This window comes from Oncorhynchus nerka, linkage group LG10 (assembly GCF_034236695.1).
Source record: "Oncorhynchus nerka isolate Pitt River linkage group LG10, Oner_Uvic_2.0, whole genome shotgun sequence".
Lineage (NCBI taxonomy): Eukaryota > Metazoa > Chordata > Actinopteri > Salmoniformes > Salmonidae > Oncorhynchus > Oncorhynchus nerka.
In genome coordinates this window covers 12,899,778-12,924,508 of record NC_088405.1, presented here as the reverse complement: position 1 = coordinate 12,924,508, position 24,731 = coordinate 12,899,778, and the positions used below count along the sequence as shown (strand labels likewise).

Sequence of the window (24,731 nt, the reverse complement as noted above, 5' to 3'; positions counted from 1 at the left end):
TCATAGATATGTTATAGGGAGATGGGGAGCTACTAGACTGTTACTAATCTCATAGATATGTTATAGGGAGATGAGGAGCTACTAGACTGTTACTAATCTCATAGATATGTTATAGGGAGATGAGGAGCTACTAGACTAGACTGTTACTAATCTCATAGATATGTTATAGGGAGATGAGGAGCTACTAGACTGTTACTAATCTCATAGATATGTTATAGTGAGATGAGGAGCTACTAGACTGTTACTAATCTCATAGATATGTTATAGTGAGATGAGGAGCTACTAGACTGTTACTAATCTCATAGATATGTTATAGGGAGATGGGGAGCTACTAGACTGTTACTAATCTCATAGATATGTTATAGTGAGATGAGGAGCTACTAGACTGTTACTAATCTCATAGATATGTTATAGGGAGATGGGGAGCTACTAGACTGTTACTAATCTCATAGATATGTTATAGGTAGATGAGGAGCTACTAGACTGTTACTAATCTCATAGATATGTTATAGTGAGATGAGGAGCTACTAGACTAGACTGTTACTAATCTCATAGATATGTTATAGTGAGATGAGGAGCTACTAGACTGTTACTAATCTCATAGATATGTTATAGTGAGATGAGGAGCTACTAGACTGTTACTAATCTCATAGATATGTTATAGGGAGATGAGGAGCTACTAGACTGTTACTAATCTCATAGATATGTTATAGTGAGATGAGGAGCTACTAGACTAGACTGTTACTAATCTCATAGATATGTTATAGTGAGATGAGGAGCTACTAGACTAGACTGTTACTAATCTCATAGATATGTTATAGGGAGATGAGGAGCTACTAGACTAGACTGTTACTAATCTCATAGATATGTTATAGGGAGATGAGGAGCTACTAGACTGTTACTAATCTCATAGATATGTTATAGTGAGATGAGGAGCTACTAGACTAGACTGTTACTAATCTCATATATATGTTATAGGGAGATGAGGAGCTACTAGACTAGACTGTTACTAATCTCATAGATATGTTATAGGGAGATGAGGAGCTACTAGACTGTTACTAATCTCATAGATATGTTATAGGGAGATGAGGAGCTACTAGACTGTTACTAATCTCATAGATATGTTATAGGGAGATGAGGAGCTACTAGACTGTTACTAATCTCATAGATATGTTATAGGTAGATGAGGAGCTACTAGACTGTTACTAATCTCATATATATGTTATAGGGAGATGAGGAGCTACTAGACTAGACTGTTACTAATCTCATAGATATGTTATAGGGAGATGAGGAGCTACTAGACTAGACTGTTACTAATCTCATAGATATGTTATAGGGAGATGAGGAGCTACTAGACTAGACTGTTACTAATCTCATAGATATGTTATAGGGAGATGAGGAGCTACTAGACTGTTACTAATCTCATAGATATGTTATAGGGAGATGAGGAGCTACTAGACTGTTACTAATCTCATAGATATGTTATAGGGAGATGGGGAGCTACTAGACTGTTACTAATCTCATAGATATGTTATAGGGAGATGAGGAGCTACTAGACTAGACTGTTACTAATCTCATAGATATGTTATAGGGAGATGAGGAGCTACTAGACTGTTACTAATCTCATAGATATGTTATGGGGAGATGAGGAGCTACTAGACTGTTACTAATCTCATAGATATGTTATAGGGAGATGAGGAGCTACTAGACTGTTACTAATCTCATAGATATGTTATAGGGAGATGGGGAGCTACTAGACTGTTACTAATCTCATAGATATGTTATAGGGAGATGAGGAGCTACTAGACTAGACTGTTACTAATCTCATAGATATGTTATAGTGAGATGAGGAGCTACTAGACTGTTACTAATCTCATAGATATGTTATAGTGAGATGAGGAGCTACTAGACTGTTACTAATCTCATAGATATGTTATAGTGAGATGGGGAGCTACTAGACTGTTACTAATCTCATAGATATGTTATAGGGAGATGAGGAGCTACTAGACTGTTACTAATCTCATAGATATGTTATAGGGAGACCCATCATCTACAACCCCATGTTAAGGAGACCCATCATCTACAACCCCATGTTATAAGGAGACCCATCATCTACAACCCCATGTTAAGGAGATACCCATCATCTACAACCCCATGTTATAGGGAGACCCATCATCTACAACCCCATGTTATAGAGAGACCCATCATCTACAACCCCATGTTATAGGGAGACCCATCATCTACAACCCCATGTTATAGGGAGACCCATCATCTACAACCCCATGTTATAGGGAGACCCATCATCTACAACCCCATGTTATAGAGAGACCCATCATCTACAACCCCATGTTATAGGGAGACCCATCATCTACAACCCCATGTTATAGGGAGACCCATCATCTACAACATCATCTACAACCTCATGTTATAGGGAGACCCATCATCTACAACCCCATGTTATAGGGAGACCCATCATCTACAACCCCATGTTATAGGGAGACCCATCATCTACAACCCCATGTTATAGGGAGACCCATCATCTACAACCCCATGTTATAGGGAGACCCATCATCTACAACCCCATGTTATAGGGAGACCCATCATCTACAACCCCATGTTATAGGGAGACCCATCATCTACAACCCCATGTTATAGGGAGACCCATCATCTACAACCCCATGTTATAGGGAGACCCATCATCTACAACATCATCTACAACCCCATGTTATAAGGAGACCCATCATCTACAACCCCATGTTATAGGGAGACCCATCATCACAACATCATCTACAACCCCATGTTATAGGGAGACCCATCATCTACAACCCCATGTTATAGGGAGACCCATCATCTACAACCCCATGTTATAGGGAGACCCATCATCTACAACATCATCTACAACCTCATGTTATAGGGAGACCCATCATCTACAACCCCATGTTATAAGGAGACCCATCATCACAACATCATCTACAACCTCATGTTATAAGGAGACCCATCATCTACAACCCCATGTTATAGGGAGACCCATCATCTACAACCCCATGTTATAGGGAGACCCATCATCTACAACCCCATGTTATAAGGAGACCCATCATCTACAACCCCATGTTATAGGGAGACCCATCATCTACAACCCCATGTTATAGGGAGACCCATCATCTACAACATCATCTACAACCCCATGTTATAAGGAGACCCATCATCTACAACATCATGTTATAGGGAGACCCATCATCTACAACATCATGTTATAAGGAGACCCATCATCTACAACATCATCTACAACCCCATGTTATAGGGAGACCCATCATCTACAACCTCATGTTATAAGGAGACCCATCATCTACAACCCCATGTTATAGGGAGACCCATCATCTACAACCCCATGTTATAAGGAGACCCATCGTCTACAACCTCATGTTATAGGGAGACCCATCATCTACAACATCATCTACAACCCCATGTTATAAGGAGACCCATCATCTACAACCCCATGTTATAAGGAGACCCATCATCTACAACCCCATGTTATAGGGAGACCCATCATCTACAACCCCATGTTATAAGGAGACCCATCATCTACAACCTCATGTTATAGGGAGACCCATCATCTACAACCCCATGTTATAAGGAGACCCATCATCTACAACCTCATGTTATAGGGAGACCCATCATCTACAACCCCATGTTATAAGGAGACCCATCATCTACAACCCCATGTTAAGGAGACCCATCATCTACAACATCATCTACAACCTCATGTTATAGGGAGACCCATCATCTACAACCCCATGTTATAGGGAGACCCATCATCTACAACCCCATGTTAAGGAGACCCATCATCTACAACATCATCTACAACCTCATGTTATAGGGAGACCCATCATCTACAACCCCATGTTATAGGGAGACCCATCATCACAACATCATCTACAACCCCATGTTATAAGGAGACCCATCATCTACAACCCCATGTTATAAGGAGACCCATCATCTACAACATCATCTACAACCCCATGTTATAAGGAGACCCATCATCTACAACCCCATGTTATAGGGAGACCCATCATCTACAACCCCATGTTATAGGGAGACCCATCATCTACAACCCCATGTTATAGGGAGACCCATCATCTACAACATCATCTACAACCCCATGTTATAAGGAGACCCATCATCTACAACCCCATGTTATAAGGAGACCCATCATCTACAACCCCATGTTATAGGGAGACCCATCATCTACAACCCCATGTTATAGGGAGACCCATCATCTACAACATCATCTACAACCTCATGTTATAGGGAGACCCATCATCTACAACCCCATGTTATAGGGAGACCCATCATCTACAACCCCATGTTATAGGGAGACCCATCATCTACAACCCCATGTTATAGGGAGACCCATCATCACAACATCATCTACAACCCCATGTTATAAGGAGACCCATCATCTACAACCCCATGTTATAAGGAGACCCATCATCTACAACATCATCTACAACCCCATGTTATAAGGAGACCCATCATCTACAACATCATCTACAACCCCATGTTATAAGGAGACCCATCATCTACAACCCCATGTTATAGGGAGACCCATCATCTACAACCCCATGTTATAGGGAGACCCATCATCTACAACCCCATGTTATAGGGAGACCCATCATCTACAACCCCATGTTATAGGGAGACCCATCATCTACAACCCCATGTTATAGGGAGACCCATCATCTACAACCCCATGTTATAGGGAGACCCATCATCTACAACCCCATGTTATAGAGAGACCCATCATCTACAACCCCATGTTATAGGGAGACCCATCATCTACAACCCCATGTTATAGGGAGACCCATCATCTACAACATCATCTACAACCCCATGTTATAAGGAGACCCATCATCACAACATCATCTACAACCCCATGTTATAGGGAGACCCATCATCTACAACCCCATGTTATAGGGAGACCCATCATCTACAACCCCATGTTATAAGGAGACCCATCATCTACAACCCCATGTTATAGGGAGACCCATCATCTACAACATCATCTACAACCCCATGTTATAGGGAGACCCAATCATCTACAACCCCATGTTATAAGGAGACCCATCATCTACAACCCCATGTTATAAGGAGACCCATCATCTACAACCCCATGTTATAGAGAGACCCATCATCTACAACCCCATGTTATAAGGAGACCCATCATCTACAACCCCATGTTATAAGGAGACCCATCATCTACAACCCCATGTTATAGGGAGACCCATCATCTACAACCCCATGTTATAGGGAGACCCATCATCTACAACATCATCTACAACCCCATGTTATAGGGAGACCCATCATCTACAACCCCATGTTATAAGGAGACCCATCATCTACAACCTCATGTTATAAGGAGACCCATCATCTACAACCCCATGTTATAGAGAGACCCATCATCTACAACATCATCTACAACCTCATGTTATAGGGAGACCCATCATCTACAACCCCATGTTATAAGGAGACCCATCATCTACAACCTCATGTTATAAGGAGACCCATCATCTACAACCTCATGTTATAAGGAGACCCATCATCTACAACATCATCTACAACCTCATGTTATAGGGAGACCCATCATCTACAACCCCATGTTATAGGGAGACCCATCATCTACAACCTCATGTTATAAGGAGACCCATCATCTACAACATCATGTTATAAGGAGACCCATCATCTACAACCTCATGTTATAAGGAGACCCATCATCTACAACATCATCTACAACCTCATGTTATAGGGAGACCCATCATCTACAACCCCATGTTATAAGGAGACCCATCATCTACAACCCCATGTTATAAGGAGACCCATCATCTACAACTCATCTACAACCCCATCTACAACCCCATATAAGGAGACCCATCATCTACAACCCCATGTTATAAGGAGACCCATCATCTACAACCCCATGTTATAAGGAGACCCATCATCTACAACATCATCTACAACCCCATGTTATAAGGAGACCCATCATCTACAACCCCATGTTATAGGGAGACCCATCATCTACAACCTCATGTTATAGGGAGACCCATCATCTACAACCCCATGTTATAGGAGACCCATCATCTACAACCTCATGTTATAAGGAGACCCATCATCTACAACCCCATGTTATAAGGAGACCCATCATCTACAACCTCATGTTATAGGGAGACCCATCATCTACAACATCATCTACAACCCCATGTTATAGGGAGACCCATCATCTACAACCCCATGTTATAAGGAGACCCATCATCTACAACCCCATGTTATAGGGAGACCCATCATCTACAACCCCATGTTATAGGGAGACCCATCATCTACAACATCATCTACAACCCCATGTTATAAGGAGACCCATCATCACAACATCATCTACAACCCCATGTTATAGGGAGACCCATCATCTACAACCCCATGTTATAAGGAGACCCATCATCACAACATCATCTACAACCTCAAGCTTTAGCCACAACCCATCAGAGTGAATAGAAATTGGTGGGGTAATCTATTTATTCCAAATTCCACTCTAGGGCTAGAGGCACAGCTACAATAGCCTACAGAAGGATATCACTAGCTCTGGTCCAAGGCGTTTTACAATAGCCTACAGAAGGATATCACTAGCTCTGGTCCAAGGCGTTTTACAATAGCCTACAGAAGGATATCACTAGCTCTGGTCCAAGGCGTTTTACAATAGCCTACAGAAGGATATCACTAGCTCTGGTCCAAGGCGTTTTACAATAGCCTACAGAAGGATATCACTAGCTCTGGTCCAAGGCGTTTTACAATAGCCTACAGAAGGATATCACTTGCTCTGGTCCAAGGTGTTTACAAGAGCTAGGATATCACCTACAAGGCTCAAGAACTGGACAAAAGCAACCCAGGATTGTGTCCCTTAGTCTCTCTACACCTCCTGACCCAGGATTGTGTCCCTTAGTCTCTCCACACCTCCTGACCCAGGATTGTGTCCCTAGTCTCTCTACACCTCCTGACCCAGGATTGTGTCCCTAGTCTCTCCACACCTCCTGACCCAGGATTGTGTCCCTAGTCTCTCTACACCTCCTGACCCAGGATTGTGTCCCTAGTCTCTCTACACCTCCTGTCCCAGGATTGTGTCCCTAGTCTCTCTACACCTCCTGACCCAGGATTGTGTCCCTAGTCTCTCTACACCTCCTGACCCAGGATTGTGTCCCTAGTCTCTCCACACCTCCTGACCCAGCCTTTGGGAAACACTCTTTAAGTGAATAAACGTAAACACAAGGGTCAATGGGGTTGAGTTTGGTAGCAATGGGATTTAGTTTCTCTTTCATCCATCTCACTGTTGGCCGAGGCACAGTGTTCTGTTTGTCCATGGCTTGTGGTTAAGTTAGATTTCTCACACACACACACACACACACACACACACACACACACACACTACTGTGCTGCGGCAGTGGCACACCTTCTATGATTACTTCTCTCTAAGGAAGGCTTCCCACCCTGGAAAATGAGAGGGTTTCATGCGCCAGATTTATCTGTGCACTCATTTTCTCATTGGACAAGTCCAGGTAGTCCCTCCCTGTTTCACAGCTATTTTTCTCAGTTTGTTGCCAAATGAACATGACCCAGAACTCACAACAGGTACTAGTCCATGCCAGCTGTTCAGTGACATTTATAGCCTACATTGTTGGGAATTAAAGTGGATGACAACATGCAAATCAAACATATGGTAACTTATTGGAAAGCACGACATTCCATAACCTGACAGGAGTCAAGTCAAACCACATTCTAGTACCAGGCTAGATTAACGTTGTAGAGTATCTCAGTAGAGCAGGTTCTAAACCGTGATGCCTGCAGGATCCGCCCCCTTTGCCTCGGAACCCACATTTAACCACATTGTAATGATGTTTTACATCTATTTTTTTGTTGTTACAATTATATGACAAGGGATCAAAATGACCACCTCTTCCATTGTATATAACTCCATATAGCTCATATGGCGAATGGTGGCAAGCTCACTGGTTTGAGACCACAAAATCAACCAAATCTGCTTAATAGTGCTGTTGATAACACTTTATTTAAAATATGGCATGTGATTTTAAAGAGTAGAAAGTGTCTCTCCTGTATTTCCTGGTCCAGGTCTGAGTGACTAAGGTGTCTCTCCCATATTTCCTGGTCCAGGTCTGAGTGACTAAGGTGTCTCTCCTGTATTTCCTGGTCCAGGTCTAAGTGACTACGGTGTCTCTCCTGTATTTCCTGGTCCAGGTCTGAGTGACTAAGGTGTCTCTCCTATATTTCCTGGTCCAGGTCTGAGTGACTAAGGTGTCTCTCCTGTATTTCCTGGTCCAGGTCTAAGTGACTACGGTGTCTCTCCTGTATTTCCTGGTCCAGGTCTGAGTGACTAAGGTGTCTCCCCTGTATTTCCTGGTCCAGGTCTAAGTGACTAAGGTGTCTCCCCTGTATTTCCTGGTCCAGGTCTGAGTGACTAAGGTGTCTCCCCTGTATTTCCTGGTCCAGGTCTGAGTGACTAAGGTGTCTCCCCTGTATTTCCTGGTCCAGGTCTGAGTGACTAAGGTGTCTCCCCTGTATTTCCTGGTCCAGGTCTGAGTGACTAAGGTGTCTCTCCTGTATTTCCTGGTCCAGGTCTGAGTGACTAAGGTGTCTCTCCTGTATTTCCTGGTCCAGGTCTGAGTGACTAAGGTGTCTCTCCTGTATTTCCTGGTCCAGGTCTGAGTGACTAAGGTGTCTCCCCTGTATTTCCTGGTCCAGGTCTGAGTGACTAAGGTGTCTCCCCTGTATTTCCTGGTCCAGGTCTGAGTGACTAAGGTGTCTCCCCTGTATTTCCTGGTCTAAGTGACTAAGGTGTCTCTCCTGTATTTCCTGGTCCAGGTCTGAGTGACTAAGGTGTCTCTCCTGTATTTCCTGGTCCAGGTCTGAGTGACTTGTCTCCCCTGGGTCCAGGTCTGAGTGACTAAGGTGTCTCCCCTGTATTTCCTGGTCCAGGTCTGAGTGACTAAGTCAGGTCCAGGAAATGCAGGTTTTATAGGTTTGAGCAAGAGCTTGTCTAACAGAGTTGACATGGTGTTTCAGGTCTCAGTAAGGGCTTGTCTAACAGAGTTGACATGGTGTTTCAGGTTTCAGTAAGGGTGTATCTAACAGAGTTGACGTTGTGTTTCAGGTCTCAGTAAGGGTGTGCCTAACGGAGGGATGGCCCAGTTTCAGGAGGAGATGAGGCAGCAGCTGGAGACCTCCATGCACGCAGAGCTGGACAAACTACTGGACACTGCCACGGGGGTCGACAAGGAGGTACACACACACACACACACACACACTTCTCACTCTCCCTGGGTCCGTCTGGTAGTGATTGTGTTCCCAAGATGAGGGGAGGGGAAATCAGGCGAGTGACACATACTGTAGCAGAGTGTCAAAGAGAGTCCACACACACACACACACACACACACACACACACACACACACACACACACACACACACACACACACACACACACACCCACACCTATAAGCATTTCACATTAATGAGTGTTTATACACATGAAAGCCATGATGATATCGGTTGGGCTTTGAACAGAAATGCTGTTTGATGATGTGTTTATACATGTACTCATCAATAAATCAACCATATTACATGAACGATGAAAACATTCAGCCTCCGAGATGAGATCTGCTTTTTCATCGACACTATGTAGAACTGGGTTTAAATCTTTCAACATCTTGAGCGTTTGTTTTAGTCTGTCTGGAGTGACAGGAGGACAGTTTGTTTTAGTCTGTCTGGAGTGACAGGAGGACAGTTTGTTTTAGTCTGTCTGGAGTGACAGGAGGACAGAGGTTGTTTTAGTCTGTCTGGAGTGACAGGAGGACAGAGTTTGTTTTAGTCTGTCTGGAGTGACAGGAGGACAGAGTTTGTTTTAGTCTGTCTGGAGTGACGGGAGGACAGTTTGTTTTAGTCTGTCTGGAGTGACAGGAGGACAGAGTTTGTTTTAGTCTGTCTGGAGTGACAGGAGGACAGTTTGTTTTAGTCTGTCTGGAGTGACAGGAGGACAGTTTGTTTCTGGAGTGAGTCTGTCTGGGAGTGACAGGAGGACAGAGTTTGTTTTAGTCTGTCTGGAGTGACGGGAGGACAGTTTGTTTTAGTCTGTCTGGAGTGACAGGAGGACAGAGTTTGTTTTAGTCTGTCTGGAGTGACAGGAGGACAGTTTGTTTTAGTCTGTCTGGAGTGACAGGAGGACAGTTTGTTTTAGTCTGTCTGGAGTGACAGGAGGACAGAGTTTGTTTTAGTCTGTCTGGAGTGACAGGAGGACAGTTTGTTTTAGTCTGTCTGGAGTGACAGGAGGACAGAGTTTGTTTTAGTCTGTCTGGAGTGACAGGAGGACAGAGTTTGTTTTAGTCTGTCTGGAGTGACAGGAGGACAGTTTGTTTTAGTCTGTCTGGAGTGACAGGAGGACAGTTTGTTTTAGTCTGTCTGGAGTGACAGGAGGACAGTTTGTTTTAGTCTGTCTGGAGTGACAGGAGGACAGTTTGTTTTAGTCTGTCTGGAGTGACAGGAGGACAGTTTGTTTTAGTCTGTCTGGAGTGACAGGAGGACAGAGTTTGTTTTAGTCTGTCTGGAGTGACAGGAGGACAGTTTGTTTTAGTCTGTCTGGAGTGACAGGAGGACAGAGTTTGTTTTAGTCTGTCTGGAGTGACAGGAGGACAGTTTGTTTTAGTCTGTCTGGAGTGTTTTAGTCTACCTGGTCTGTCTGGAGTGACAGAGTTTGTTTTCGTCTGTCTGGAGGACAGAGTTTGTTTTAGTCTGTCTGGAGTGACAGGAGGACAGTTTGTTTTAGTCTGTCTGGAGTGACAGGAGGACAGTTTGTTTTAGTCTGTCTGGAGTGACAGGAGGACAGTTTGTTTTAGTCTGTCTGGAGGACAGTTTGTTTTAGTCTGTCTGGGAGTGACAGGAGGACAGTTTGTTTTAGTCTGTCTGGAGTGACAGGAGGACAGTTTGTTTTAGTCTGTCTGGAGTGACAGGAGGACAGTTTGTTTTAGTCTGTCTGGAGTGACAGGAGGACAGTTTGTTTTAGTCTGTCTGGAGGACAGAGGTTGTTTTAGTCTGTCTGGAGTGACAGGAGGACAGAGTTTGTTTTAGTCTGTCTGGAGTGACAGGAGGACAGAGTTTGTTTTAGTCTGTCTGGAGTGACAGGAGGACAGTTTGTTTTAGTCTGTCTGGAGTGACAGGAGGACAGAGTTTGTTTTAGTCTGTCTGGAGTGACGGGAGGACAGTTTGTTTTAGTCTGTCTGGAGTGACAGGAGGACAGAGTTTGTTTTAGTCTGTCTGGAGTGACAGGAGGACAGTTTGTTTTAGTCTGTCTGGAGTGACAGGAGGACAGTTTGTTTTAGTCTGTCTGGAGTGACAGGAGGACAGAGTTTGTTTTAGTCTGTCTGGAGTGACAGGAGGACAGTTTGTTTTAGTCTGTCTGGAGTGACAGGAGGACAGTTCTGTCTGGAGTGACAGGAGGACAGAGTTTGTTTTAGTCTGTCTGGAGTGACAGGAGGACAGTTTGTTTTAGTCTGTCTGGAGTGACAGGAGGACAGAGTTTGTTTTAGTCTGTCTGGAGTGACAGGAGGACAGTTTGTTTTAGTCTGTCTGGAGTGACAGGAGGACAGTCTGTCTGGAGTGACAGGAGGACAGAGTTTGTTTTAGTCTGTCTGGAGTGACAGGAGGACAGTTTGTTTTAGTCTGTCTGGAGTGACAGGAGGACAGAGTTTGTTTTAGTCTGTCTGGAGTGACAGGAGGACAGTTTGTTTTAGTCTGTCTGGAGTGACAGGAGGACAGTTTGTTTTAGTCTGTCTGGAGTTTGACAGTCTGTCTGGAGGACAGGAGGACAGTTTGTTTTAGTCTGTCTGGAGTGACAGGAGAGTCTGTCTGGAGTGACAGGAGGACAGAGTTTGTTTTAGTCTGTCTGGAGTGACAGGAGGACAGAGTTTGTTTTAGTCTGTCTGGAGTGACAGGAGGACAGAGTTTGTTTTAGTCTGTCTGGAGTTTTGTTTTAGTCTGTCTGGAGTGACAGGAGACAGTTTGTTTTAGTCTGTCTGGAGTGACAGGAGGACAGTTTGTTTTAGTCTGTCTGGAGTGACAGGAGGACAGTTTGTTTTAGTCTGTCTGGAGGACAGAGGTTGTTTTAGTCTGTCTGGAGTGACAGGAGGACAGAGTTTGTTTTAGTCTGTCTGGAGTGACAGGAGGACAGAGTTTGTTTTAGTCTGTCTGGAGTGACGAGAGGACAGTTTGTTTTAGTCTGTCTGGAGTGACAGGAGGACAGTTTGTTTTAGTCTGTCTGGAGTGACAGGAGGACAGTTTGTTTTAGTCTGTCTGGAGTGACAGGAGGACAGTTTGTTTTAGTCTGTCTGGAGTGACAGGAGGACAGTTTGTTTTAGTCTGTCTGGAGTGACAGGAGGACAGTTTGTTTTAGTCTGTCTGGAGTGACGGGAGGACAGTTTATTTTAGTTGTCTGGAGTGACAGGAGGACAGAGTTTGTTTTAGTCTGTCTGGAGTGACAGGAGGAGGTTTTACTGTCTGGAGTTTTGTTTTAGTCTGTCTGGAGTGACAGGAGGACAGTTTGTTTTAGTCTGTCTGGAGTGACAGGAGGACAGTTTGTTTTAGTCTGTCTGGAGTGACAGGAGGACAGTCTGGAGTTTGTTTTAGTCTGTCTGGAGTGACAGGAGGACAGAGTTTGTTTTAGTCTGTAGTGAGGAGGACAGTTTGTTTTAGTCTGGAGTGACAGGAGGACAGAGTTTGTTTTAGTCTGTCTGGAGTGACAGGAGGACTGTCTGGAGTTTGTTTTAGTCTGTCTGGAGTGACAGGAGGACAGAGTTTGTTTTAGTCTGTCTGGAGTGACAGGAGGACAGAGGAGGACAGTTTGTTTTAGTCTGTCTGGAGTGACAGGAGGACAGAGTTTGTTTTAGTCTGTCTGGAGTGACTTTGGAGTGACAGAGTTTGTTTTAGTCTGTCTGGAGTGACAGGAGGACAGTTTGTTTTAGTTGTGTTTTGTTTTAGTCTGTCTGGAGTGACAGGAGGACAGAGTTTGTTTTAGTCTGTCTGGAGTGACAGGAGGACAGTTTGTTTTAGTCTGTCTGGAGTGACAGGAGGACAGTTTGTTTTAGTCTGTCTGGAGTGACAGGAGGACAGTTTGTTTTAGTCTGTCTTTTTGTTTTAGTCTGTCTGGAGTGACAGGAGGACAGAGTTTGTTTTAGTCTGTCTGGAGTGACAGGAGGGACAGAGTTTGTTTTAGTCTGTCTGGAGGACAGGAGGACAGTTTGTTTTAGTCTGTCTGGAGTGACAGGAGGACAGTTTGTTTTAGTCTGTCTGGAGTCTGTCTGGGAGTGACAGGAGGACAGAGTTTGTTTTAGTCTGTCTGGAGTGACAGGAGGACAGTTTGTTTTAGTCTGTCTGGAGTGACAGGAGGACAGTTTGTTTTAGTTTGTTTTAGTCTGTCTGGAGTGACAGGAGGACAGAGTTTGTTTTAGTCTGTCTGGAGTGACAGGAGGACAGAGGTTGTTTTAGTCTGCCTGGAGTGACAGGAGGACAGTTTGTTTTAGTCTGTCTGGAGTGACAGGAGGACAGTTTGTTTTAGTCTGTCTGGAGTGACAGGAGGACAGAGTTTGTTTTAGTCTGTCTGGAGTGACAGGAGGACAGAGGTTGTTTTAGTCTGTCTGGAGTGACAGGAGGACAGTTTGTTTTAGTCTGTCTGGAGTGACAGGAGGACAGTTTGTTTTAGTCTGTCTGGAGTGACAGGAGGACAGAGTTTGTTTTAGTCTGTCTGGAGTGACAGGAGACAGGAGTCTGTCTGGAGTGACAGTTTGTTTTAGTCTGTCTGGAGTGACAGGAGGACAGTTTGTTTTAGTCTGTCTGGAGTGACAGGAGGACAGTTTGTTTTAGTCTGTCTGGAGTGACAGGAGGACAGTTTGTTTTAGTCTGTCTGGAGTGACAGGAGGACAGTTTGTTTTAGTCTGTCTGGAGTGACAGAGGTTGTTTTAGTCTGTCTGGAGTGACAGGAGGACAGTTTGTTTTAGTCTGCCTGGAGTGACAGGAGGACAGAGTTTGTTTTAGTCTGTCTGGAGTGACAGGAGGACAGAGTTTGTTTTAGTCTGTCTGGAGTGACAGGAGGACAGAGTTTGTTTTAGTCTGTCTGGAGTGACAGAGTTTGTTTTAGTCTGTCTGGAGTGACAGGAGGACAGTTTGTTTTAGTCTGTCTGGAGTGACAGGGTTGTTTTAGTCTGTCTGGAGTGACAGGAGGACAGAGTTTGTTTTAGTCTGTCTGGAGTGACAGGAGGACAGTTTGTTTTAGTCTGTCTGGAGTGACAGAGGTTGTTTTAGTCTGTCTGGAGTGACAGGAGGACAGAGTTTGTTTTAGTCTGTCTGGAGTCAGGAGGACAGTTTGTTTTAGTCTGGGAGTGACAGAAGGACAGAGGTTGTTTTAGTCTGTCTGGAGTGACAGGAGGACAGAGTTTGTTTTAGTCTGTCTGGAGTGACAGGAGGACAGTTTGTTTTAGTCTGTCTGGAGTGACAGAGGTTGTTTTAGTCTATCTGGAGTGACAGGAGGACAGTTTGTTTTAGTCTGTCTGGAGTGACAGGAGGACAGTTTGTTTTAGTCTGTCTGGAGTGACAGGAGGACAGAGGTTGTTTTAGTCTGTCTGGAATGACAGGAGGACAGTTTGTTTTAGTCTGTCTGGAGTGACAGGAGGACAGTTTGTTTTAGTCTGTCTGGAGTTTGTTTTAGTCTGTCTGGAGTGACAGGAGGACAGTTTGTTTTAGTCTGTCTGGAGTGACAGGAGGACAGTTTGTTTTAGTCTGTCTGGAGTGACAGGAGGACAGTTTGTTTTAGTCTGTCTGGAGTGACAGGAGGACAGTTTGTTTTAGTCTGTCTGGAGTGACAGGAGGACAGTTTGTTTTAGTCTGTCTGGAGTGACAGGAGGACAGTTTGTTTTAGTCTGTCTGGAGTGACAGGAGGACAGTTTGTTTTAGTCTGTCTGGAGTGACGGGAGGACAGAGCTTTGTTTTTTGAGATGTTTTTATTTATTGGTTCCATTGCAACAGGCAGCTCAATCAAACACCGATACAGTATTTGGTACAACCAGTAACCCAGCATATCTCTGTCTGTTTGTATGCCTACTGGGGATAAAGTCATGGTGTTGTTCTAACATATACTCCTTGTGTATTCCAGGTCTCCAAGAAGGACTTTGATGGATTCAAGAAGCTGTTCCACAGGTTTCTGCAGGTGAAGGGGCCATCGGTGGACTGGCCCAAGATACACAGACCTCCAGAAGACTCAGTAAGACTCAAATAAAAACCCTGTGTGTGTGTGTGTGTGTGTGTGTGTGTGTGTGTGTGTGTGTGTGTGTGTGTGTGTGTGTGTGTGTGTGTGTGTGTGTGTATACTGTACATTGTGTGTGTATCTGTTAGCTCATCAGTGAGTGATCCAGTAATATGGTGTGATGAAGTGGACTCTCTCAGGCAGATGGGAACAGTGGAGGCCAGGGGGAGAGCTCACACGGTGTGGCCAGCTTTGGGTCTCTTCCTCTGGGCACGCAGCCAGCTGGCTCCCCCTGTCTCTGCTAGAGCTCCAGGGCTCCCTCCACAACCCCCAAGCTTTCTCTTACAGCTGACTGGGCCCAGAAACAGAGACCTGGGGGAGAAAGAGAGAGAGACCTGGGGAAGAAAGAGAGAGAGACCTGGGGAAGAAAGAGAGAGAGACCTGGGGAAGAAAGAGAGAGACCTGGGAAGAGAGAGAGTGGGGAAGAGAGAGACCTGGGGAAGAAAGAGAGAGACCTGGGGAAGAGAGAGACCTGAGAAGAAAGAGAGAGACCTGGGGAAGAGAGAGAGAGCGATACGTGGGGAAGAGAGAGAGAGATACCTGGGGAAGAGAGAGAAACAGAGACCTGGGGAAGAGAGAGAGAGAGACCTGTGGAAGAAAGAGAGAGAGACCTGGGGAAGAGAGAGAAACAGAGACCTGGGGAAGAAAGAGAGAGAGACCTGGGGAAGAAAGAGAGAGAGACCTGGGGAAGAAAGAGAGAGAGACCTGGGGAAGAAAGAGATAAACAGAGACCTGGGGAAGAAAGAGAGAGAGACCTGGGGAAGAGAGAGAGAGAGACAGAGACCTGGGGAAGAGAGAGAGACCTGGGGAAGAAAGAGAGAGAGAGAGACCTGGGGAAGAATAGAGAGAAACAGAGACCTGGGGAAGAATAGAAGAGAGAGACCTGGGGAAGAGAGAGAAACAGAGACTGGGAAGAAGAGAGAGAGAGAGACCTGGGGAAGAAAGAGAGAAACAGAGACCTGGGGAAGAGAGAGAGAGAGACCTGGGGAAGAGAGATAAACAGAGACCTGGGGAAGAAAGAAAGAGAGAGACAGAATAGAGCTAGAGGGAACAGAAGAGAGAGACAGACTAGAGAGAGACAGACTAGACAGAAGGAGAGAGAGACAGAATAGAGAGAGAGAGAGAGACAGAATAGAGAGAGAGACAGAATAGAGAGAGAGACAGAATAGAGAGAGAGAGACAGAAAGAGAGAGAGAGAGAGACCTGAGGACAGAAGAGACAGAATAGAGAGAGAGACACAGAACTAGAGAGAGAGAGAGAATAGAGACCTAGAAATAGAAGAGAGACAGAATAGAGACAGACAGAAGGAGAGAGAGACAGAATAGAGAGAGACAGACTGACAGAATAGAGAAGAGAGAGACAGAGACAGAGACAGAATAGAGACCTGACAGACAGAAGAGAGAGAGACAGAATGAGAGAGACAGAGACAGAGACAGAATGAGAGAGACAGAAGAGACAGAAGAGAGAGACAGAGTAGAGACAGAATAGAGAGAGAGACAGAAGGAGAATAGAGACAGAACAGAAGAGAGAGACAGAATAGAGATGTCTCATTTTGTTTTGTGGATAGGGAAAGAAATAGAGACAGAATAGAGAGAGGGACAGAATAGAGAGACAGAATAGAGAGAGAGAGACAGACAGAAGGAGAGAGAGACAGAATAGAGAGAGACAGAGACAGAATGAGAGAAAGAAATAGAGACAGAATAGAGAGAGAGACAGAATAGAGAGAGATGTCTCATTAGAGAATAGAGAGAGACAGAATAGAGAGAGACATTAGAAGACAGAATAGAGAGAGAGACAGAATAGAGAGGACAGAATAGAGAGAGAGATGTCATTAGAATAGAGGAGACAGAATAGATAGAGAGAAAAATAGAGACAGAATAGAGAGAGACAGACTAGAGAGAGACAGACTAGAGAGAGAGACAGAAGGAGAGAGAGACAGAAGGAGAGAGAGACAGAAGGAGAGAGACAGAAGAAGAGAGACAGACTAGAAAATAGAGACTAGAGAGACAGACAGAAGAGAGAGACAGACTAGAGAGAGAGACAGAATAGAAGAGAGACAGAATAGAGAGAGAGATGTCTCATAGAGAGAGAGAGACAGAATAGAGAGAGAGACAGAATAGAGAGAGAGAGAGACAGAATAGAGAGAGAGAGAGAATAGAGAGAGAGGGATAGAGAGAGAGACAGAATAGAGAGAGAGACACAGAATAGAGAGAGAGACAGAATAGAGAGAGGGACAGAATAGAGAGAGGGACAGAATAGAAATAGAGAGAGAGACAGAAGAAGAGAGGGATGTCAGACAGAATAGAGAGAGAGACAGAATAGAGACAGAATAGAGAGAGAGAATAGAGACAGAGAATAGAGAGGACAGAATAGAGAGGAGACAGAATAGAGGAGAGACAGACAGAATAGAGACAGAATAGAGACAGAATAGAGAGAGACAGAGACAGAATAGAGAGAGACAGAATAGAGAAAGAGACAGAAAGAGAGACAGAATAGAGAGAGAGACAGAAATAGAGAGAGGGGATGTCTCATTTTGTTTTGTGGATAGGGAAAGAAATAGAGACAGAATAGAGAGATGAGAATACAGAAATAGAGAATAGAGAGACAGATGTCTCATTAGGTTTTGTGGATAGGAAAGAAATAGAGACAGAATAGAGAAGAGGGACAGAATAGAGAGAGAGGGACAGAATAGAGAGACAGAATAGAGAGAGAGAGGGGACAGAAGAGAGAGAGAGGGATGTCTCATTAGGTTTTGTGGATAGGAAAGAAATAGAGACAGAATAGAGAGAGAGGGACAGAATAGAGAGAGAGATGTCTCATTAGGTTTTGTGGATAGGGAAAGAAATAGAGACAGAATAGAGAGAGAGGGACAGAATAGAGAGAGAGGATGTCTCATTAGGTTTTGTGGATAGGGAAAGAAATAGAGACAGAATAGAGAGAGACAGAATAGAGAGAGACAGAATAGAGAGAGAGATGTCATTAGATAGGGAAAGAAATAGAGACAGAATAGAGAGAGAGGGATGTCTCATTAGGTTTTGTGGATAGGGAAAGAAATAGAGACAGAATAGAGAGAGAGACAGAATAGAGAGAGAGACAGAGACAGAATGAGAGAGACAGAATAGAGAGAGAGACAGAAGGAGAGAGAGACAGAATAGAGAGAGAGACAGAAGGAGAGAGAGAGACAGAATAGAGAGAGGGGGATGTCTCATTTTGTTTTGTGGATAGGGAAAGAAATAGAGACATAATAGAGAGAGAGGGACAGAATAGAGAGAGACAGAATAGAGAGAGAGGGATGTCTCATTAGGTTTTGTGGATAGCGAAAGAAATAGAGACAGAATAGAGAGAGAGGGACAGAATAGAGAGAGAGGGATGTCTCATTAGGTTTTGTGGATAGGGAAAGAAATAGAGACAGAATAGAGAGAGAGGGACAGAATAGAGAGAGAGGGATGTCTCATTAGGTTTTGTGGATAGGGAAAGAAATAGAGACAGAATAGAGAGAGAGGGACAGAATAGAGAGAGGGATGTCTCATTAGGTTTTGTGGATAGGGAAAGAAATAGAGACAGAATAGAGAGAGAGGGATGTCTCATTAGGTTTTGTGGAAAAAGAAAGAATAGGGAAAGAAAGAGAGACAGAATAGAGAGAGAGGGATGTCTCATTAGGTTTTGTGGATAGGGAAAGAAATAGAACAGAAATAGAGACAGAGAGACAGAATAGAGAGAGAGGGACAGAATAGAGAGAGACTCAGAGACAGAATAGAGAGAGAGGGACAGAATAGAGAGAGAGGGATGTCTCATTAGGTTTTGGATAGGAAAGAAATAGAAAGAATAGAGAGACAGAATAGAGAGAGAGGACAGAATAGAGAGAGAGGGATGTCTCATTAGGTTTTGTGGATAGGGAAAGAAATAGAGACAGAATAGAGAGACAGAATAGAGAGAATAGAGAGAGAGAGACAGAATAGAGAGAGAGGGATGTCTCATTAGGTTTTGTGGATAGGGAAAGAAATAGAGACAGAATAGAGAGAGAGGACAGAATAGAGAGAGACAGAATAGAGAAAATAGAGACAGAATAGAGAGAGAGGGATGTCTCATTAGGTTTTGTGGATAGGGAAAGAAATAGAGACAGAATAGAGAGAGAGGACTCATTAGGTTTTGTGGATAGGGAAAGAAATAGAGACAGAATAGAGAGAGAGGGACAGAATAGAGAGAGACAGAATAGAGAGAGAGGACAGAATAGAGAGAGAGGGATGTCTCATTAGGTTTTGTGGATAGGGAAATAGAAATAGAGACAGAATAGAGAGAGGGACAGAATAGAGAGGAGAGGGATGTGTCTCATTAGGTTTTGTGGATAGGGAAAGAAATAGAGACAGAATAGAGAGAGGGACAGAATAGAGAGAGAGGGATGTCTCATTAGGTTTTGTGGATAGGGAAAGAAATAGAGACAGAATAGAGAGAGAGGGACAGAATAGAGAGAGACAGAATAGAGACAGAATAGAGAGAGAGGGATGTCTCATTAGGTTTTGTGGATAGGAAAGAAATAGAGACAGAATAGAGAGAGACAGAATAGACAGAGAGACAGAATAGAGAGAGAGGGACAGAATAGAGAGAGAGGGATGTCTCATTAGGTTTTGTGGATAGGGAAAGAAATAGAGACAGAATAGAGAGAGAGGACAGAATAGAGAGAGAGGGATGTCTCATTAGGTTTTGTGGATAGGGAAAGAAATAGAGACAGAATAGAGAGAGACAGAATAGAGAGAGAGGATGTCTCATTAGGTTTTGTGGATAGGGAAAGAAATAGACAGAAATAGAGAGAGATGTCTCATTAGGTTTTGTGGACAGAAAGAAATAGAGAGAATAGAGACAGAATAGAGAGAGGGATGTCTCATTAGGTTTTGGATAGGGAAAGAAATAGACAGAATAGAGACAGAATAGAGAGAGGGATGAATCTCATTAGGTTTTGTGGATAGGGAAAGAAATAGAGACAGAATAGAGAGAGAGACAGAATAGAGAGAGATGTCTCATTAGGTTTTGTGGATAGGAAAGAGACAGAATGAGAGAGACAGAATAGAGAGACAGACAGAATAGAGAGAGAGACAGAATAGAGAGAGAGACAGACAGAATAGAGAGAGAGGGGATGTCTCATTAGGTTTTGTGGATAGGGAAAGAAATAGAGACAGAATAGAGAGAGGGGACAGAATAGAGAGAGAGACAGAATAGAGAGAGAGGGATGTCTCATTAGGTTTTGTGGATAGGGAAAGAAATAGAGACAGAATAGAGAGACAGAATAGAGGGACAGAATAGAGAGAGAGGGATGTCTCATTAGGTTTTGTGGATAGGGAAAGAAATAGAGACAGAATAGATAGAGAGAGAGGGATGTCTCATTAGGTTTTGTGGATAGGGAAAGAAATAGAGACAGAATAGAGAGAGAGGACAGACAGAATAGAGAGAGAGGGACAGAATAGAGAGAGAGGGATGTCTCATTAGGTTTTGTGGATAGGGAAAGAAATAGAGACAGAATAGAGAGAGAGGGATGTCTCATTAGGTTTTGTGGATAGGGAAAGAAAGAATAGAGACAGAATAGAGAGAGAGGGATGTCTCATTAGGTTTTGTGGATAGGGAAAGAAATAGAGACAGAATAGAGAGAGGGACAGAATAGAGAATAGAGAGAGGGATGTCTCATTAGGTTTTGTGGATAGGGAAAGAAATAGAGACAGAATAGAATAGAGATAGAGAGGGACAGAATAGAGAGAATAGAGAGGATGTCTCATTAGGTTTTGAGGGAAAGAAATAGAGACAGAATAGAGAGAGAGGGACAGAATAGAGAGAGAGGGATGTCTCATTAGATAGGGAAAGAAATAGAGACAGAATAGAGAGAGAGGGACAGAATAGAGAGAGAGGGATGTCTCATTAGGTTTTGTGGATAGGAAAGAAATAGAGACAGAATAGAGAGAGAGGACAGAATAGAGAGAGACAGAATAGAGAGAGAGAGACAGAATAGAGAGAGAGGGATGTCTCATTAGGTTTTGTGGATAGGGAAAGAAATAGAGACAGAATAGAGAGAGAGGGACAGAATAGAGAGAGACAGAATAGACAGAATAGAGAGAGAGGGATGTCTCATTAGGTTTTGTGGATAGGGAAAGAAATAGAGACAGAATAGAGAGAGATGTCTCATTAGGTTTTGTGGATAGGGAAAGAAATAGAGACAGAATAGAGAGAGAATAGGGACAGAATAGAGAGTTTTGTTTTTGTGGAAAAGAAATAGAGAATAGAGAATAGAGAGAGACAGAATACAGAGAGAGAGGGGACAGATGTCTCATTAGGTTTTGTGGATAGGGAAAGAAATAGAGACAGAATAGAGAGAGGGACAGAATAGAGAGAGAGGGATGTCTCATTAGGTTTTGTGGATAGGGAAAGAAATAGAGACAGAATAGAGAGACAGAATAGAGAGAGAGGGATGTCTCATTAGGTTTTGTGGATAGGGAAAGAAATAGAGACAGAATAGAGAGAGAGGGACAGAATAGAGAGAGAGGGACAGAATAGAGAGAGAGGGATGTCTCATTAGGTTTTGTGGATAGGGAAAGAAATAGAGACAGAATAGAGAGAGAGGGACAGAATAGAGAGAAAGAGAGAGGGACAGAATGAGAGAGAGGGATGTCTCATTAGGTTTTGTGGATAGGGAAAGAAATAGAGACAGAATAGAGAGAGAGGGACAGATGTCTCATTAGGTTTTGTGGATAGGGAAAGAAATAGAGACAGAATAGAGAGAGAGGGACAGAATAGAGACAGAATTTTGTGGAGAGGGAGGGACAGAATAGAGAGAGACAGAATAGAGATGTCTCATTAGGTTTTGTGGATAGGGAAAGAAATAGAGACAGAATAGAGAGAGAGGGACAGAATAGAGAGAGACAGAATAGAGAGAGAGAGACAGAATAGAGAGAGAGGGATGTCTCATTAGGTTTTGTGGATAGGGAAAGAAATAGAGACAGAATAGAGAGAGAGGGACAGAATAGAGAGAGACAGAATAGAGAAATAGAGACAGAATAGAGAGAGAGGGATGTCTCATTAGGTTTTGTGGATAGGGAAAGAAATAGAGACAGAATAGAGAGAGAGGGATGTCTCATTAGGTTTTGTGGATAGGGAAAGAAATAGAGACAGAATAGAGAGAGAGGGACAGAATAGAGAGAGAGGGACAGAATAGAGAGAGAGGGACAGAATAGAGAGAGAGAGGGATGTCTCATTAGGTTTTGTGGATAGGGAAAGAAATAGAGACAGAATAGAGAGAGAGGGACAGAATAGAGAGAGAGGGATGTCTCATTAGGTTTTGTGGATAGGGAAAGAAATAGAGACAGAATAGAGAGAGAGGGACAGAATAGAGAGAGAGGGATGTCTCATTAGGTTTTGTGGATAGGGAAAGAAATAGAGACAGAATAGAGAGAGAGGGACAGAATAGAGAGAGAGGGATGTCAGAGAGAGAGAGACAGAATAGAGAGAGGATGTCTCATTAGGTTTTGTGGATAGGGAAAGAAATAGAGACAGAATAGAGAGAGAGGGACAGAATAGAGAGAGAGACAGAATAGAATAGAGAGAGGGATGTCTCATTAGGTTTTGTGGATAGGGAAAGAAATAGAGACAGAATAGAGAGAGAGGGATGTCTCATTAGGTTTTGTGGATAGGGAAAGAAATAGAGACAGAATAGAGAGAGAGGGACAGAATAGAGAGAGGGACAGAATAGAGAGAATAGAGGAATAGATGTCTCATTAGGTTTTGTGGATAGGGAAAGAAATAGAGAGAGGGGACAGAATAGAGAGAGAGGAGACTCAGGTTTTGTGGAAGGAAAGAAATAGAGACAGAATAGAGGGATGTCTCATTAGGTTTTGTGGATAGGGAAAGAAATAGAGACAGAATAGAGAGAGAGGGACAGAATAGAGAGAGAGGGATGTCTCATTAGGTTTTGTGGATAGGGAAAAATAGAACAGAATAGAGAGAGAGGGACAGAATAGAGAGAGAGGGACAGAATAGAGAGAGAGAGGATGTCTCATTAGGTTTTGTGGATAGGGAAAGAAATAGAGACAGAATAGAGAGAGGGAGAATAGGACAGAGATGTCTCAGAATAGAGAAATAGAGACAGAATAGAGAGAGAGAATAGATGTCTCATTAGGTTTTGTGGATAGGGAAAGAACAGAATAGAGACAGAATAGAAATAGAGACAGAATAGAGAGGGACAGAATAGAGAGAGAGGGATGTCTCATTAGGTTTTGTGGATAGGGAAAGAAATAGAGACAGAATAGAGAGAGAGGACAGAATAGAGAGAGAGGGATGTCTCATTAGGTTTTGTGGATAGGGAAAGAAATAGAGACAGAATAGAGAGAGAGGGACAGAATAGAGAGAGAGGATGTCTCATTAGGTTTTGTGGATAGGGAAATAGAAATAGAGACAGAATAGAGAGAGAGGGACAGAATAGAGAGAGAGGGATGTCTCATTAGGTTTTGTGGATAGGGAAAGAAATAGAGACAGAATAGAGAGAGACAGAATAGAGAGGACAGAATAGAGAGAGAGAGACAGAATAGAGAGAGAGGATGTCTCATTAGGTTTTGTGGATAGGGAAAGAAATAGAGACAGAATAGAGAGAGGGTGGACAGAATAGAGAGAGACAGAATAGAGAGAGAGAGACAGAATAGAGAGAGAGGATGTCTCATTAGGTTTTGTGGATAGGGAAAGAAATAGAGACAGAATAGAGAGAGAGGGGATGTCTCATTAGGTTTTGTGGATAGGGAAAGAAATAGAACAGAATAGAGAGAGAGGGACAGAATAGAGAGAGAGGGACAGAATAGAGAGAGAGGGATGTCTCATTAGGTTTTGTGGATAGGGAAAGAAATAGAGACAGAATAGAGAGAGAGGGACAGAATAGAGAGAGAGGGATGTCTCATTAGGTTTTGTGGATAGGGAAAGAAATAGAGACAGAATAGAGAGAGAGGGACAGAATAGAGAGAGAATAGGATGTCTCATTAGGTTTTGTGGATAGGGAAAGAAATAGAGACAGAATAGAGAGAGAGGGACAGAATAGAGAGAGACAGAATAGAGAGACAGAATAGAGAGAGGGGATGTCTCATTAGGTTTTGTGGATAGGGAAAGAAATAGAGACAGAATAGAGAGAGAGGGACAGAATAGAGAGAGACATAATAGAGAAATAGAGACAGAATAGAGAGAGAGGGATGTCTCATTAGGTTTTGTGGATAGGGAAAGAAATAGAGACAGAATAGAGAGAGAGGGATGTCTCATTAGGTTTTGTGGATAGGGAAAGAAATAGAGACAGAATAGAGAGAGAGGGACAGAATA

At 43.4% G+C, this 24,731-nt stretch overlaps 1 pseudogene; it reads left to right on the top strand.

Annotated features, from left to right (window-relative positions):
- LOC115125816 (UTP--glucose-1-phosphate uridylyltransferase-like) overlaps positions 1-24,731 on the top strand; it is a 111,050-nt pseudogene that overhangs the window by 6,093 nt on the left and 80,226 nt on the right.